Below are 17,190 nucleotides of genomic sequence, written 5' to 3' on the forward strand. Positions count from 1 at the left end.
AGTGTCTTTCTGCAGAGCAATCATTGTGTCGGATGTGAGATTTTCACCCCTGTCAACTTCAAATCCGTGTAGCAAAAAATCTAAATGGTCAACCCCCTACAAAATTATGATGAGGAGATTGCCAAATGTTGTCCCCATTGTGCCTATAAAGATTGGAACCAACGGAATGTTGAGAAAAAAGCTACAGCCTGTGATGTTACAGCCATTTAACATTGAAGTCAATGGGCAAATAATTGCTAGTCTGAGTCCTGATGATATAACAATTAATGGCCGACATGGGATGTTGATATTTTTTCAGCGGCTTATTTCCTGAAGTTTTGAATGGAAAGTGTCAGAAATGGTAAGAATACTGCTTTTTTATTGCCCAGCACTAAGTGTTTTGACTATTTGGTATCAAAATAGCCATGATTGGGGGTATCCGTTGGCCGAGTGTGAATTGTGGGTTGTAAATGTGTAACATTTTGTTCACAATGATATCAAAACATGGTTAGGTCTAAATATTAAGCCCAACTCAACTGCAGATTTGGTCTAAAGTCACTATATTTCATGTAAGATTTTTTTCTTTTTGTATATTTATTGTATATTTTATGTAACACCAATAAACACTTAAATTCAAACGATTTATTGTATTTTCACAGTTACTGTTCTTCCAATTTCATTCCGTCACGTTACAATTCAGGGAATTTACTATAAACGCTTGAGCACAAGCCTTAATCAATCCGCCATTTAATTCCACATCTTTTGTCTTAGCATCGTCGAATATCTGGCAAAGAACATAACTACATATATATTAGTTTAACTTGCATTTAGGTCTTACATTCACATATTACAGAGAACAGGTCCGAGCACAACCTATACACATCAATCCGCCATTTAATTCCACATTTCTTTGTCTTAGCATCGCCGAATATCTGGTAAAGAACGCTTGAGCACAAGCCTTAATCAATCCGCCATTTAATTCTACATTCTTTGCCTTAGCATCGCCGAATATCTGGCATAGAACATAACTGCATATATATTAGTTTAACTTACATTTAGGCCTTACATTCACATATTACACCAGATATATTACAGAGAACAGATCCGAACACAACCTATACACATCAATTTTTGTTCCCCTCTATTGTCTCGTCTCACCCATTTGCATAATTACAAACACCTTCCCCAACCTTTGGAACAAGGATAGGTTCCGCACCAGACGTCCTCTTCTTCCCACGCCCACGCATCTACCAATGGACTGGCCTCAGTTAAGAAATAGATTCCAACCACCTCCAGGCTTCTACCAACCACCACCAGGCTTCTACCAACCACCACCTGGGTTCCACCAACCACCACCTGGGTTCCACCAACCGCCACCTGGATTCCACCAACCACCCCCTGGATTCCACCAACCACTACCGGGATTCCAGCGCCGACCAAACCAGGGCCTACCAAAGGAGCGCCAACCAAACCAACGTCTACCAAAGGAGCGCCAACCAAACCAACGTCTACCAAAGGAGCGCCAACCAAACCAACGTCTGCCAAAGGAGCGCCAACAACCCCAAGAAAATGCAGGTGTCGTGAAAGCCTTCTTTCAGGTCCTCCAATGCCTCCACCACTTGACCATTATGGAGAGCCAGGAGAATGGAACACCAACCGGAAGTTTCACTTGGAAGATCCAAGACCTGAATAAGTTCGTGAAGCCGGCCATGAAGACGCCTACCATAGCCACTACCATTGAGACATTGAACTTGAAATGGGCCAAGGACGTCGCCTCATCCCTGTCGACACACTACTGAGCCATGCTAGCGGAGAAACTGGAGTACTTGAAGTCACGTCACTTTACCAAAGATGCTGTACAAGAGTACTCTAGCCACGCCCTAGCATGGGCCAAGAAGTCCTACGGCAAGCGACTTCAGGATAGTGTTAAGACAGATTTCCACCGCCTACTGTCCACGGTCTCTAAAACTGCCACGCCCCCTCCCCCATCACCCATGCACATTACACACAACCTTCTCCGGGACACACCAAAACGATACACACCCAACAAGAGAAAATTATCCTCTGGAGAAGGCACTTGCATTAACACTCCCTCGAAGCGTGCAGCTAGATCAACCAGTTCGCCCCGGGTTGTATCTGGCTCACCTACTTCCTCGGGATCTATATCGCCACTAAACGCACTTGTCGACTGTCTGTCCCCTAGATCACCCTTTATTCCTAACCCTAGAATCGCCACCAGATCTTCCACCAGATGTAGGCGATCACTCAACCTATCCCTAAAGAGACCTCACAGCTACAAAGGTAAAGACGACAAGGATTTATGGTTCCTTCCACCCGTCATGGCAAAGACCCTGGTTATTGGATCCTCTAACCTGGCTAGGATTGCATCCTTCCTCGGGGACTGGGAGATCCATAGCTATTCTGGAGCCAAGATCAGCCACATCAAACAGATACTCCAGAACTACATGGGTCCTGCACCAGAAGAATTAGTGATACACGTCGGGCTCAACAACAGGGAGGAAAGTGGACCAAGGATACACGAGCAGATGCTAGATCTACTCAAGGTGACCAGAGCAGCTTTCCCAACAACCAAGCTCTTCGCCACACAGATCCCCACTTCTTCCCGACTCCGACAAGAAAATCCGATCGCCTACCAAAACATCACCAGCTACAACCAACTGATCTCCACTGCACCTTCACCAAACGCCACCACATTACCAACCTTCAAGGGCAAAATAGAACTGAAAGGTAACGACGCAATCCACTGGAGCCCAGACACGGCCAGAGAGATCATCAACTGCTGGATGAGGAATTTAAACTAGGATTAGGGAAAAGGAATGAGAAGCCGTCTTTAGGACAGACAGTTGTCAATTTGAGCGACAGACTTCTCAACCCCCTAGAAATGAACATTCTTTATAAAGGCCTTAAATTCATCCCAACCCCCACAATAACATCCATAGACCCCATTACCCAGGCAACCGATCGCTTCCAAAGAACACTTTCGTTGACTTATTTTTTTAGGAACAAACCCGGCAGAGTTAAAAAATTATTCACAGCAAAATCCACATGGAAACCACCTAAAAAGTCATTATCACCAGCCATCCTAAAAACTTTCGACGAAATAAATATAGAAATATCATCCATTCAACCACAATCACAAAAACCAAATCTCAACCGAGCAACTAAAACGGCATTAAACACCCTTAAAAAAGACAAAAACATAATAATTAAGAAAAGCGACAAAGGCTCGTGTTGTGTCATAATGAATCGCGCAGACTATATCTCAGAGGCAAAAAAACAATTAAGTAATCCTATACATTACACTAAATTAGACCAACCCATCTTTAAGGACACCGCAACTTTAATAAACAACATCTTATATGAATTGCAGGATAAGGAATTATCTATCTGCTAAATCTGACTGCGGACAAAGACATCTCTATACACTACCAAAAATACATAAAAATCCAGAAACAGAATGGTTTATACCTAATAAAATACCCAAGGGACGCCCGATAATATCAGACTGTGGCAGCGAATCATACAACGTATCACAATATATAGACCATTTCTTATTGAAGCAGTTAGGAAAGCATTTCTTAGGAACCCGCAAGCATCCAGGCTGGACGAAGAAATCCTCAAACTACTCGACATTTGTCTGAGGAGGAATGACTTCGCTTTTAACGACCAAGTATACCTTCAGTCTTCCGGAACTGCGATGGGAAAACGATTTGCCCCGAGTTATGCAAATCTCTTCATGGCGGAGTGGGAAAGGGAAGTTCTGCCACTCTCTCCATTAAAACCAGATTTCTATGGGCGGTTTTTAGATGACGTTTTCATAGTCTGGACGTACACACTAGACGAATTTTGGACGTTTTTCAACATTCTGAACAATCATCATCCATCTGTCAAATTAACCGCAAATGTAAGCCATAACAGCATAAATTTCCTTGATACTACCGTGTTTAAAAGTAGCAACACCAAAATCACAGGCCAATTGGAAACTAAAGTATTTTTCAAAGAAACCGACACACATCAATTATTGTTCAAAAGCTTCTTTCACCCAAAACATACATTCTCTGGCATCATAAAATCTCAGATTCTCCGTTTTCATAGGATATGTACTCAGAAGACCGACTTTGAGTCAGCATGTACATTGGTATTTAGCAAACTAAGGGAAAGGGGATACTCCAAACGCTATCTACGACGTATAAAAAACAACACTCTCGCTGAGCTTGCCGCCAAAGAAACAAATAATATACAATCAGCAGTCAAAACCAAAATTTGTGGCCATCCAAGATGTCAAACATGCAAAATCTTAAACATATCCGACCATTTCCATAACAAAACATCTGGCACAAAATTCCCAATATTAGACCAACTTTCATGCAGTAGTTCAAACATAATTTATCTAATTTCATGCAGAAAGTGTGACAAGCAATACGTAGGGGAGACTCAAAATGCACTTAGGGAAAGAATTAACGGTCACCGGTCAGACATAGTCACCAAAAAAGACAAACCTGTCTCAATTCATTTCAACCAACCGAATCATGACATTTCTGATCTCATTGTCACGCCAATAGAAAAGACCAAGAGCGACTTGGAAACTTCAGAAGAAATTAAAACGTTTAGGCTAACTAGAGAAAAATTCTGGATTGACAAATTGAAAACAACAGAACCCCTAGGTTTGAATATTCATACGGCTAACGCAATAACTCCTTTTGTAGTTCCATTTAGCGCAACAGCAGCAAGTGTATCCAAAATCATCAGAAAACACTATACTGATCTCCAAGAAAATCACCCGAAAATATTCACACAGAAACTTATAATTGCATATTCTAAAAATAAAAATCTGAACGACATCCTAGTGCACAGTAAATTAGATTAAATAAGACCAGTCTCCACCCTGACCCAAAACAAACCATATATCAAATCCTATCCCTAACCGTTAGTAAATAATTCAATTAGATATAAGAATCCCTAGCCCTAACCCGCTGACGTGGAACAAACACGATTTTTTAGAAAATCCAATCCGTAGTAAGAAACACACTAATGTGGCTCTCTCCCGAGAGCCTCAAATTTATTTTCTTTTTTCTTCAGAAACAATAATACCAGAATACCAGAAGCACCACCCAAGGAAGACCATCAGCGCCACCAACACCAATAAACAGTGAAATCGCCTTTGTATATAAATCTAATGTATTGTATGTATTTTTAATAAAACTAGGAAATATCACGAACTAATTTTTCATCATCCTAGGTCAGTGCTTATGTGGAGACTTAACCTCTCCCCAAAATTCTTAAACCTAACCCACAATCTTTTCAAAAAGCATGTAGCCTAGGCCTAAGCCAAGACCTAGTCCTGACCCTAGCCCTAACCCACAATTGTGTCAAAAAATCATGTGCCCTAACCCTATTTACATGTTGTGACCTTGAACCAAGTCTGCAGTTGGCCTTAATATTTAGACCTAACATGTTTTTGACATCATACAATGAAATGTTAACATGTACACTCCTCCTAAATTCACACCTGTGTGACTTTTGACTAAACCTGCAGTTTGCCTTAATATTTAGACCAAACCTCAAAACATGGTGTCTACCTTTGAGATTGGCTTAGACTTATGTGACACTCAAGGTTTATTTATTTACTGACTGTATACAATACACAAAAAACACATACTTATGGAAAAACAGCTACTTATTTATTTGGGCGACGTTTCGAAGAGTATACAGGTTTCTTGTTGGGGGGGGGGGGGCACTGAAGGGACGTTCGCTAGAAATAAAGAGCCATATTATTTCTATTTCCAGTTGAAACAGCGAGGAGGTCTCCCTTCTTATTCAACCACATATTTTTTTTAATTATTATTATTATTTTCTTACTTTTTTTTTTATTGCATATTTATTTCCATCTTTCTTTCATTTCAGGTGTCAGGTTACTGTGCAAGAGTGGTATGATTGACCTCAACACAAGTATTAAGGCAAAAGGTGGGTATATGACAATGGCTTGCATTTGTCTGTCTTGCTTATTTACTATAGCTGTGATCCTGTAAGTGTCATCTGCTGTTGATGGCTGGTCTAAATGACCCTTTTTGTAGCCGGATTCAACTGCACAGTAATTCTTGTACTCGCGGAATTCATAAAGCTTTCGTCCACGCAGCAGAAGTGCTTGTCTTCGCACTTCGGGCCTGGATTGGTATTCTCTGTGGTACAGACTTTCTCTTTCTATTTGCCGCAGGGAATATCTTGTCTTTGGAGAAAGAGGGGCCCCAAAGAGTTTAGCTTTCTGCTCAGTGGCACTCTTTATTCCATCATTGCTTCTCAATATTGTTGAGGAAAGTCGACCCATCGCATTTCTTCCGTAATTTACATTCTTTGGAAGTGAAACACTCAACGAGCGGTTGATTGCTTCACATTTCTGTGTGTTTGTTTGGAATTTGGTTTTTTCTAAAGCTGCTTCACTTATTCGGATTTTTAAAATTTCACTTAGAATTGATTTGTCATTTTCATTCATTTTCAGGGAATCAACTTTATTTGAGGCCAGATACATGGAACGGTTCCACCAGTTATTTGTTATCCCACCCCGGCACACAACAGAATGAAGGCGGCACTTTGAGCAGTCGCCATCGTAACACATAATAGTGGACTCTAGGACTTTTGGTAGGCGTTTTCTCATCTCCTCAATATTACCACAGTGATTTTCAAACAATGTAGTCATGATTAGACTGCATCTAGCTTTTACATCTTGGCTCAGTATTTTCTTGATCTTGCCCTTATCCAGTCTGGTTTTACCAGGAAACATCTCCTCGCTGAATTTTGCATTATAGCAGTGCCTAAATTGAGTGGCAAGCCAGGTGTGAAGGGTCAGCTAGTCGCTCCACACTCCACATCGGATGCAAAGTTTTTAAACTATCTTCAATTCCAGCAGCTGATCGTCCATCTCCATCTGTTGTTGCATATTTGATGAGGACGTTTTGGAGAGCTAGTTCTGTGCCAATGCTTTTCCCCAAGTCATACTCAGATAATGGTGCGTGAACTGGTAAATTTGCAGTACAGCCTTCGTGTCCCCCAGGGCAGTTGACAGTAAAACCTTTTCCCTTAAGCCAGGCACCTTGCCAGCACAGTTTATTTTGCATCACAGCATTCAGGATATATTTGTGCTTTGTGTTTGTCTCGCATGCAATTCCAATGGCTTTCGAGGCTGCTTGCCCTGGCTTTTTACTGTGGCCTATGGTTATGCTGTTGTAACGCCCATCCACTGCAACATTTATTATATTTGGGTTTACTGACCCTCCCTTCTGATTAAAAGATTTGACAGCTTCTATTTTTTCCTCATGTTAATAGTGTTCAACCTTGTCATTTTAGCACTAACTTGGTTAGAAAAAGTCTGCATGCCACTTTGGAATATCCAAATCTGTCAACAGCAGCCGAGCTCTGGTGTTTCCAACCGGCATGTCTAACAGTCCAGATTGTAGGGTCAGATTAATAGCGGCTGCCTTTCTTCCTGGTTTGCCAGTTGGAATCTCTTTATACAACTTGTAGACAGGTGAGATAATTGTACATTTTGTACACTTTACAGAGTACATCCAACCCGCTCCCCACTTCTGCTCACTAACAGGCTGGAAATTTGGTACTGCACAGGCCTTTCTTCTCCCCTGGGCATGTAACCGAATGACAGAATTCCACATTTCAATCATTTTCTGGATGTCTATAATCCTGTTTCCCTGGATAGTATTCGCCTCAGAATTCTCAGTCTCATCCAAATTTAACATTTCAGGTCTACATCTCAAAACCCGATGACTTCCCGGACTGGCATTAGTAGAAAGATGATGCATATGAATTTCATCCCTGATCTCTGTGACACCTGTGGAAGTTGAGGGCAAATCATAATCAGTTTGGGTTCCAGCCGAGGACCCCTGTAAACGTTGCTGTTTAGTGTTGACTTCATGTCCGAGCTTGAAAAAGACGCCTTGCGTTTATTATGGCCTCTCAAATTGGAAGATAACATAAATGGCTTGTATGTTGACTGTTGTGCATATCTATGGGTCAGGAAAGTTGTAGGTACCATCAACATTGTAAATCATTTGACAGACCAGAATGGAGAGTGAGAACTATGATTGATCAGCCATGTATCAGATTCCATACTAGGGAGTGGGGATCATAAAACTGTTGTAGTGTTACATAATCAGATTATCTGAACTTAATTGTCCTATGTAAATACAGCTATGTAGGAGACATTTTAAAATTTATAGGCACTGCATGTTTCAACATCTTAGATTTGACCACAATTTGGCTCTTGAAACTGCGTTAAGAGAGAAAAACTAAGATCTTTTCGACGAAAATGTTAAAAAAATCTAATATTACATGATAATTACTGTTTTAAAGGATTTTCTTGTTTGATTTATATTGAATTTTTGTTATCTTTTTACAGAATGCATTTATGTTCAAAAATAAAAATGTTCTGTTTAATTCAAAATTCATGTGCTTTTAAATTTCTGTCTGAAATTCCGCAGTTTTCTGATGTATTATAGTATTTGCAGAATGCTGCACAGCTCATCTGAAAATGCATAGATTTTCATATTCTTTGGCCAGGGAATTGCATATATGTTTGTTTATTAGATAACAACAGATTTGTTTAAACTGCAGAAACATGTGAAGTATATAGGACTAAGACTAGTAATTATTTCCCTTTATTTCATGATGGACGAATGTAGTGCGAGTTATAAATAGACAATTTTTCCCTTAATTTTTTTCTCCCCTCTTCCTGCATTTTTGGGTTGACTTTTTGGTCTAGAATTGGAGACAAGGGATCAAATTTGCAATTTCATAGCAGTTTTGGGTAATACTGATGATATTACAGCGGAGGGATAGGGGGTGTAAAGTGTCTTTCTGCAGAGCAATCATTGTGTCGGATGTGAGATTTTCACCCCTGTCAACTTCAAATCCGTGTAGCAAAAAATCTAAATGGTCAACCCCCTACAAAATTATGATGAGGAGATTGCCAAATGTTGTCCCCATTGTGCCTATAAAGATTGGAACCAACGGAATGTTGAGAAAAAAGCTACAGCCTGTGATGTTACAGCCATTTAACATTGAAGTCAATGGGCAAATAATTGCTAGTCTGAGTCCATTAATAATACTACAACGATTACAGTTCAGTTACGCTATTCAAAGACTGATCAGTTTGGTCGGGGATCCATAAAAACAATTCAGCAGACTGGAGGGAGCACATGCCTAGTTGTTCAGATGGAACAGTTTCGAAAAGTCAGACCATGCATACCAGGTCCACTATTTTGTCATTACAGTGGAAAGTGTCTGACACGATTTCAGTTTTCGGCAATGTTAATTAAGGTCCTCCGACACTTAGGTATTGATTCGAGCCATTATAGGTCTCACTCATTTCGAATAGGTGCTGCTACATCTGCAGCAATGGCAGGTCATTCATTCGAAACAATCCAAACTGCAGGGAGATGGAGATCTTGAACTAAATTGAACTTTCAGAAACACAGCCTGCTACAGTTTGGTGTATAGGGTCATCAATCATTAAGTGGGCAGCATTTCATGCTCGTAGTAGACCAGGGGGTTCCCATCTTGGTTTACAGCGCAGAAATATTGTAGCACTATCGTCGTTGCGACATTGTTTATAAATTTATAGACAAGGAATAGAGAAATAAGATGGCTTTATATTTCATTAATTAATATCTTTGGCAAGTTGGTAGGTTCCCACATATGTAGAATTGCACAAAGTCAACTTAGTCTGTAATTGACATATTGTTATATAAAAAAGAGCTCTTTAACCAAAACGTGTCAATATTTTACCACCAGAATTACACGTGAGTGGAATTATTCTAATTGCATCATTTGGTTTAAAGTAACCAATCATATCGTTAATTGCACAGGTTCAGGGCCATGAACACGCTTATTTCTGCGTGATAAACCTGGGTGCTATATAAGATATTTATTTGAACCTTTCAAGCCAGACTTGCATTAGATTCCAGAGATCGAGGGTACATCTGAGTTCCTAGACAGCCGAGAGGCTGGATAGGGTGGAGAAGTGGTTTTAGCTATATAGTATTGTAATTTGTGCTATGCTTGTATACCTGTATTCAGTTATATGCTATATAAAATGTAGAAGCGAACTATGCATTATTATTCCTGGTAAGACAAACGTCTTAAGAAACTGGAAGAAGTAAATACACAACGTGAAGCAGAAGTAAAGACAGCTAGAGACAAATTCTAGACGATCACAAGGCTACAGAAATATGTAGTAAGAAAAGATGCATGGGTCGTATGTAGGATGTGGCGACCGGTTTGACAATGTCCGCTCTCCACGTCAGACAAAGGACCCATGGTGCTACATATTCTAGTTGGTTGCTGTGACAGTTTCGACCTTTAGGGTAAGCAGAAAATTTGGAAGACGATTAGAAGAAAAGAGAGTATGCATCACACGTTGAATGTGGGAAGTTCTCCCGACATATTTTCTACATCTAATCAGTGACTGCATAACACTGCATAGTCTTACATATTCGATTTGGTGCTGTAACGCAGTTTCGACCTTTGGGGTAAGAAGTCACTTTAGAAGACGAATACAATCATATTTGAAGACGTTAAAAAGAAAACCTGTACAATCCAGCAACAGAAAAATTCTGGTGGAAAAAAGAAATCTGGTGAAGATATTCGAAAAATTGGGTAAATACATTTTGTTTGGTAAATTAAATGTGTTAAATTTGTTTAAAGACCAAATAATATTAATTTAAAGTTAAAATCTGATTAGAAACTAAGTAGTTAAAATTTAACTGTATAGAGAATAAATTAGAGTCATTCATAAGTTTAGATTGATAGGTTTATTAAACAATATAATTTCACAAGCTATAGGTATGTATATTATCGGGTTAACATGACCTGTAGTAAAATTAAAGTTAAAGAGAAAGTTTAGGGAGTAGGTTTAAAAAAAAATGTTTTGATATAACTAAGAAATAATAATTTTAAGGAAACGGAATAGGGAATAAAGTAAGGAACTAATGTTGTCTCCGGATCGCAGTGAGAACGACGGCAGATCTAAGGATGAAGTTGTGAGTGATTAACTCTAGTTTCCTAGTTGGCCGTGGTTTTTACTGTGATTCGTTAATTTGTGTTTTTTTGTGTCGTTCGTATGTATGGTTAACTATATAATTTTGAGGCCCTTATAGTCCAGGCCTTAGAGTTGTGTTGAAAATCCCATATGGTTAATTCTAGGGATGTTGGTTATAGTTTATAGTATGCTTGTATACATGTATTCGGCTATATGCTATATAAAATGTAGAAGCGAACTGTTGCATTGTTATTCCTGGTAAGACAAACGTCTTAAGAAACAGTAAGAAGTAAATACACAACGTGAAGCAGAAGTAAAGACAGCTAGAGACAAATTCTAGACGATTACAAGGCTACAGAAATATGTAGTAAGAAAAGATGCATGGGTCGTACGTAAGATGTGGCGACCGGTTTCCGACATATTCCCGCTCTCCACGTCAGACAGAAGACCCATGGTACTACAATATTTCTGTTTGGTGGCAAGGTTACAGAGGTCTACAACTTAAAGGTAAGATTGACTATCTTACCAGCGTTGAAGATCCTCCTGACATGCTTCTGATTCATTGCGGTGGGAATGATATTGGCCATATCAAATTAAACCAGTTTTGGAAATTTATTGAAACTACCCTAAAATATATCGCATTTAGCCTACCAAATACACGACTAATCTGGTCACAGATCCTACCCAGAAAACATGAAATACACGCTAGAGCTTTTATCCGACAAACATCACGCCTAAATAGTTGTGCTTCCATGCAAGTTTTACGGTTGGGAGGTTCTACATTCATTATCCCGATATAAAATTTAAATTTGAAAATTTATATAGAGATGATAAAATTCACCTCTCTGACATTGGCAATGATATATTCCTTAATATAATTCAGGCCGCCTTGGAATTTTTTCACTGCAATTTCGGCTCAGTATATCCCCCATCTTACAAGTTATTAGTCAGGATGGTCTTCTATACTGGAGTTCATGATAACTTATATAAGTTATAGGGAGATATGGTTGCGGTTTCTTGAATTTGAGGAGCTCCCCCATTTTATGGCGGTGATGCAGATTCAAAAAATGTATCTGCATCATTTGTTAATAACGCTCACAAATTCAAGATATGACAGACTTGCGACCTCAGATTGTTCGGGTCAAGTCATACCAAGGTCATAAGTGAATATAGTTATATACAATGATAAAGTAACGAAAGTAAATTGAATTGAAGTGATCTCGACTTAAATGAATTGAACTTGATTGAAATTGAATGAAATGAATTGAACTTGATTGAAATTGAATGAAATGAATTGAACTTGATTGAAATTGAATGAAATGAATTGAACTTGATTGAAATGAAATGAATTGAACTTGATTGAAATGAAATGAATTGAACTTGATTGAAATGAAATGAATTGAACTTGATTGAAATGAATTGAACTTGATTGAAGTGAATTGAAGTGAATTGAACTTGGTTGAAGTGAATTGAAATATATGAATTGTATTGTTGAATTGTTTATATTACATTAACCGCGCCATATCTCTGCCCAACCTTAATAAATAGTTTTAATTTTACTTTGTATTTTGTCTATGAATAATAACAACTATTGATTATACAATAGGTGAATTTATTTAAGCAAAATACATTATTCATCTCTAATAATTACTTCCCTCATTGATTCTAACACCTATTACAAAAGAAAGGGAACAAAACAAATCATACAGAAAAAAGTGACAGCTGTATATTTACATTAGCAATGTAGCCTAGATTATCAAGGACAAACAGTTATCTCCCTTTGAATGTTCTAGGCTAACAGGTGTCTCTCCTCACATACTTTCTCTTTGAAGGAACCCTCCTGAGAGAAGGATCTAAAGTAATTTCCATGTATAATTGTGAGTCAAGAATAAAAAATACAGTGTCTGTGGACCGCGTTTGTGGAATAACTTACCATTTGTTACGTATTATCAGGATTAGCTATTATCTTCCATGCGCTTAGAGCATGCAATATGGATGGGGTGAGAGCAATTACAAATGTACATTATTATTATTATTAAGCATGAGCACTGTTGTTTTTTGGTGAATGCCTGACCCCCCAGGGACAGAGCCACACCCATGTTTTCTTTGTGTGTCTGTGTATTGCCAACAGGCCACAATTCTTAATGGATCGTCTTGGAACTTGGCATATATTTCTCATAGCCTAAGGACGGTAACTATTCATTTTGGTGCATGTCCCGACCCCCAGGGACAGAGCCACGCCCAATTTATGTGTTTATTGTATACAGACCGCAATTCTGAATGGATTACTTATAGCCTAAGGCAACTATTGATTTTGGTTCATGTCCCGCTCTCCCCCCCCCCACCCTCGGTTTATGTGTTTAGCGCCTGAAGGCCACAATTCTGAATGGATTATCTTGGAACTTAGTATACTTACTCCTTATACCCTGAGGATGGCAACTATTGATTTTGGTGCATGATCCCCCCCCCCCCCACGCCATCACGATAACTTTAGTTCTAATAAGGTGAAAGTGATAAACTTGGCGTATAGTTTCATTACATCAATACCTTGACTAACTCACTAAGTTCAATAATGAGCACTTTCCGCTCAGGGTAAGCAGAGCAATAAGAAATTTGATTGGCCAAGACTTTGGAACACAATAACTCTCATTCTAATTGAGGTAGAATGTTCAAACTTGGTGTAGGTGTTTATTAGGTCAATGCCTTGATGAAGTTCGAAAATGAGCATTTAGGGTAAGCAGAGATAAGCATTTTGATTGGTTAATGCTTTGGGACACGATAACTTTAGTTCTAATTAAGTGAGAGTGATGAAACTTGATGTATAGTTTCATTACATCAATACCTTGACTAAGTTTGATAATGAACATTTTCTGCTGAGGGTAAGCAGAGCAATAAGCAATTTGATTGGTCGAGACTTTAGAACACAATAAATATCCTTCTAATTGGGGTAGAATGTTCAAACTTGGTGTAGGCGTTCATTGGGCGAATGCCTTGATGGTGATCGATGATGAACCCTTCGGTCCTTGGGACATAATGACGAAGAAGACACAAGGTGGATGTATCAATAGCAAAAGATGGGGCATCATCTTCACGTTGACTCGATGGACACTTCAGCCTTTATCAACGCATTACGGCGCTTTATCGCTATAAGAGGTCCTGTTGCTTTACTTCGATCTGATCGTGGAACTAACTTCGTAGGCGCACATAATGAACTCAATGATGCTTTGAGAGATGTTGATAATGATAAAGTGAAGAAATTCTTGTAAGACCACGACTAAGTGGAAATGGAATCCTCCACATGCATCTCACTTTGGCGGCATATGGGAACGTCAGATTGGAACCCTACGTCGTGTTTAGGATAGTATGCTTTTGGGACTTGGGAAGTTTCAGATCACCCACGATCTTCTTGTTACTCTCATGGCGGAAGCTGCAGCCATTGTCAATTCCAGACCTACAACAGGTACCGATGATCCTCAGCCTCTGTCACCAGCTAGTATCCTTACCATGAAAACTAGACCTTATTTGCCTCCTCCTAGAAACTTCACGGAACCGGATTTGTATTGCCTCATACTTTGCTGCGAGTATGGCCTCAACGGTACTGTCAGAGTTAAAGAGTCGTTTGCAAGCCGACAAAACAGTACAATATGTCTTCCTTTCAATGTCATTCACAGCATTTTATTGTTGAATGATAAATAACAGCAATAAATAATGTTATAAGTGTTCATTTCACAGCAATAAATAATGTTATAAGTGTTCATTTCACAAAGATTGCAAATGCCGTACAGCGTTTTTACATCACGTGACTTCTCGCTCACTTTTCCACACGACCGATGGTGCTGTTAGAATTATCCCTGTTTCTTAACGAATTGTGTATACCCATTTTGATTTTTCAAAGGAATCATTGATTTTCTGATTAAAATATATTTTATGTAGGCAGAAATGTGAATAAAGCTAACTATACTGAGAGGTACCGGTAGACTGATTATCAATTCAATAACAATGCGTCATGGTGGTCCGTAAATCGCATGAACAGAAAAAACGCTATTTATTTGATTTGGTTAATGTATAATATTGTATACTTTAATTTACATGTAGCATTCTTGTATTGTAATATTTCATTTTCAATACGACATACGCTTGAATGAGAAAAAAACGAGTTTGCAAGGGTAAATGAATATCTTCCTATAATCAAACCTGGCCGTAGCTATCAAAATGGCCGATAGAAGAATAACACAAACTTTTTCTGATGCTCTTTCCTTTTTATCCCTTCATTTATGGTTCTTGTTGTCTATTACAATTATAACGTCCTATACATTATTGATGATGACATGGACTGTTATTACATTCAACTGATTTACATTCAATCGTTTCCGTTTTTACTCTAATTCCAAAGCAGTTATGTTCGGCGAAATACGCCAGAAGTCTAAATCGAATGGCAATCTCGAGCGTCTGGTTATTCCAGTCTACACCGATAGTAATTCTTTTCCCGGTAAGATCACCAATGTTGATTACAATTGACAAATAATTTGTGTTTTCAATGTCGAAGGTTTTGGATGATATTGAGTTAGAGACTTAGCTACTTTAAATATTTGTTACTTTATTATTTTTAGGCAGTGGCTATTGTTACGACGAGTCGTAAAAATAGTCCTCAGGCTATTGTTACGACGATGCTTTCTCAGCCCTGCATCGGCGAAGTTAAAAACTGAATAGTCGTAAAAATAGATCTAACCCTAACCCTTCCCATCTCTTAATTGCTGCCTTTATCTCTGAAAACGTTAAAAATACTGCTCCTTTTTCAAAGCTGGTGTTGGGTAGATTGGTGGGTTGTACTTTTTACCGCCGACCACCGCCGACCAATACTTTTGCCGCCGACCGTCGTGAAATTACCGTTGACCAAATACTTTTTACCGCCGACCGCATTGTAATGACTTTCAACCGTAATATAATTACCGCCGACCAAATACTTGTTACCGCCGACCAAATGCTTAATGCTTCCTTGTTAATACCGCCGACTATATAAAATAAATTAAATTATTAGTGACAAATAAATAGATTTGGTTAAATAATCAGAGTTTGATAAAAATATAGATTTTATTATATATAAATATGGTCGACAATCGAATACGATAATGTCCAACCTAGCACCAAACGGTGATATAATAATACGTTTTTTTAAATCGGATAAAAATTATGACCTCTATAGGGTCCACAAGCTAAAAACGCAATTTTTCGTACAATCAGGGACCATAATTCAGGAAGTTATGTTCCGATATGCGCGAATATCGAAAGGAACCGAGATCTTTGGGTTATAAACTTACATTTTAAGTTTCATCAAAATAGGATTAAAATCGTGACCTCTATAGGGTCACAACCTTGATATACCATATTTTTAAATCAGATAAAAATTATGACGTCTATAGGGTCCACGAGCTAAAAACGTGATTTTTCGTACAATCAGGGGCCATAATTCAGGAAGTGACGGTCCAGTATGCGCGAATATCGAAAAGAACCGAGATCTTTGGGTTATAAACTTACATTTCAAGTTTCAACAAAATCGGATAAAAATTGTGACCTCTATAGGGTCAACAACCTTGATATACCATATTTTTACGCTATTTGAGAACGAACGGCGGCCATTTTGTCTGTCAGTTTTGGGCCGATTTTCACGAAATTCGAACTCAGTCATCCTTATGGTGTAACGGTGATATAATAATACCTTTTTTTAAATCGGATAAAAATTATGACCTCTATAGGGTCCACAAGCTAAAAACGCGATTTTTCGTACAATCAGGGGACATAATTCAGGAAGCTACGTTCCGATATGCACGAATATCGAAAGGAACCGAGATCTTTGGGTTATAAGCATACATTTTAAGTTTAAACCAAATCGGATAAAAATTGTGACTTCTACAGTGTTCACAAGCTAAAGATAGGTTGCCAGGCAACAAAACATACGCCCACAGCAGCTAAATCGTCCGGGCGGTCGTCAAGGGTTATCGCATATTTATTCCTTTGTAGTTAATTGGGAGCCTTTACAAGACAGTTCCATACAGATCAGATTATAAATTTTGTCGTTTGAGGGTTTACAAGGTTCTACAAACTGAAACAAGGGTCTTAACTCTGGAAGTAATCTACTGAAATTA

At 38.7% G+C, this 17,190-nt stretch overlaps 1 long non-coding RNA gene across 3 annotated transcripts; it reads left to right on the plus strand.

Annotated features, from left to right (window-relative positions):
- The first annotated feature begins 295 nt into the window (after positions 1 to 295).
- Positions 296 to 8,504, plus strand: LOC126818842 (uncharacterized). 3 transcript variants are annotated; one of them, XR_007679353.2, is made up of 5 exons: positions 296 to 340; positions 5,905 to 5,964; positions 6,497 to 6,636; positions 7,342 to 7,522; positions 7,754 to 8,504. It is a non-coding gene; the product is annotated as an uncharacterized LOC126818842 (long non-coding RNA). The 3 variants fall into 3 exon arrangements; XR_007679351.2 differs by lacking the exon at positions 296 to 340 and adding an exon at positions 4,995 to 5,183; XR_008788021.1 differs by lacking the exon at positions 296 to 340 and having other exon boundaries at positions 5,839 to 5,964; positions 7,754 to 8,503.
- The last annotated feature ends 8,686 nt before the right edge of the window (positions 8,505 to 17,190 follow it).

This window comes from Patella vulgata, chromosome 4, assembly GCF_932274485.2.
Source record: "Patella vulgata chromosome 4, xgPatVulg1.2, whole genome shotgun sequence".
Classification (NCBI taxonomy): domain Eukaryota; kingdom Metazoa; phylum Mollusca; class Gastropoda; family Patellidae; genus Patella; species Patella vulgata.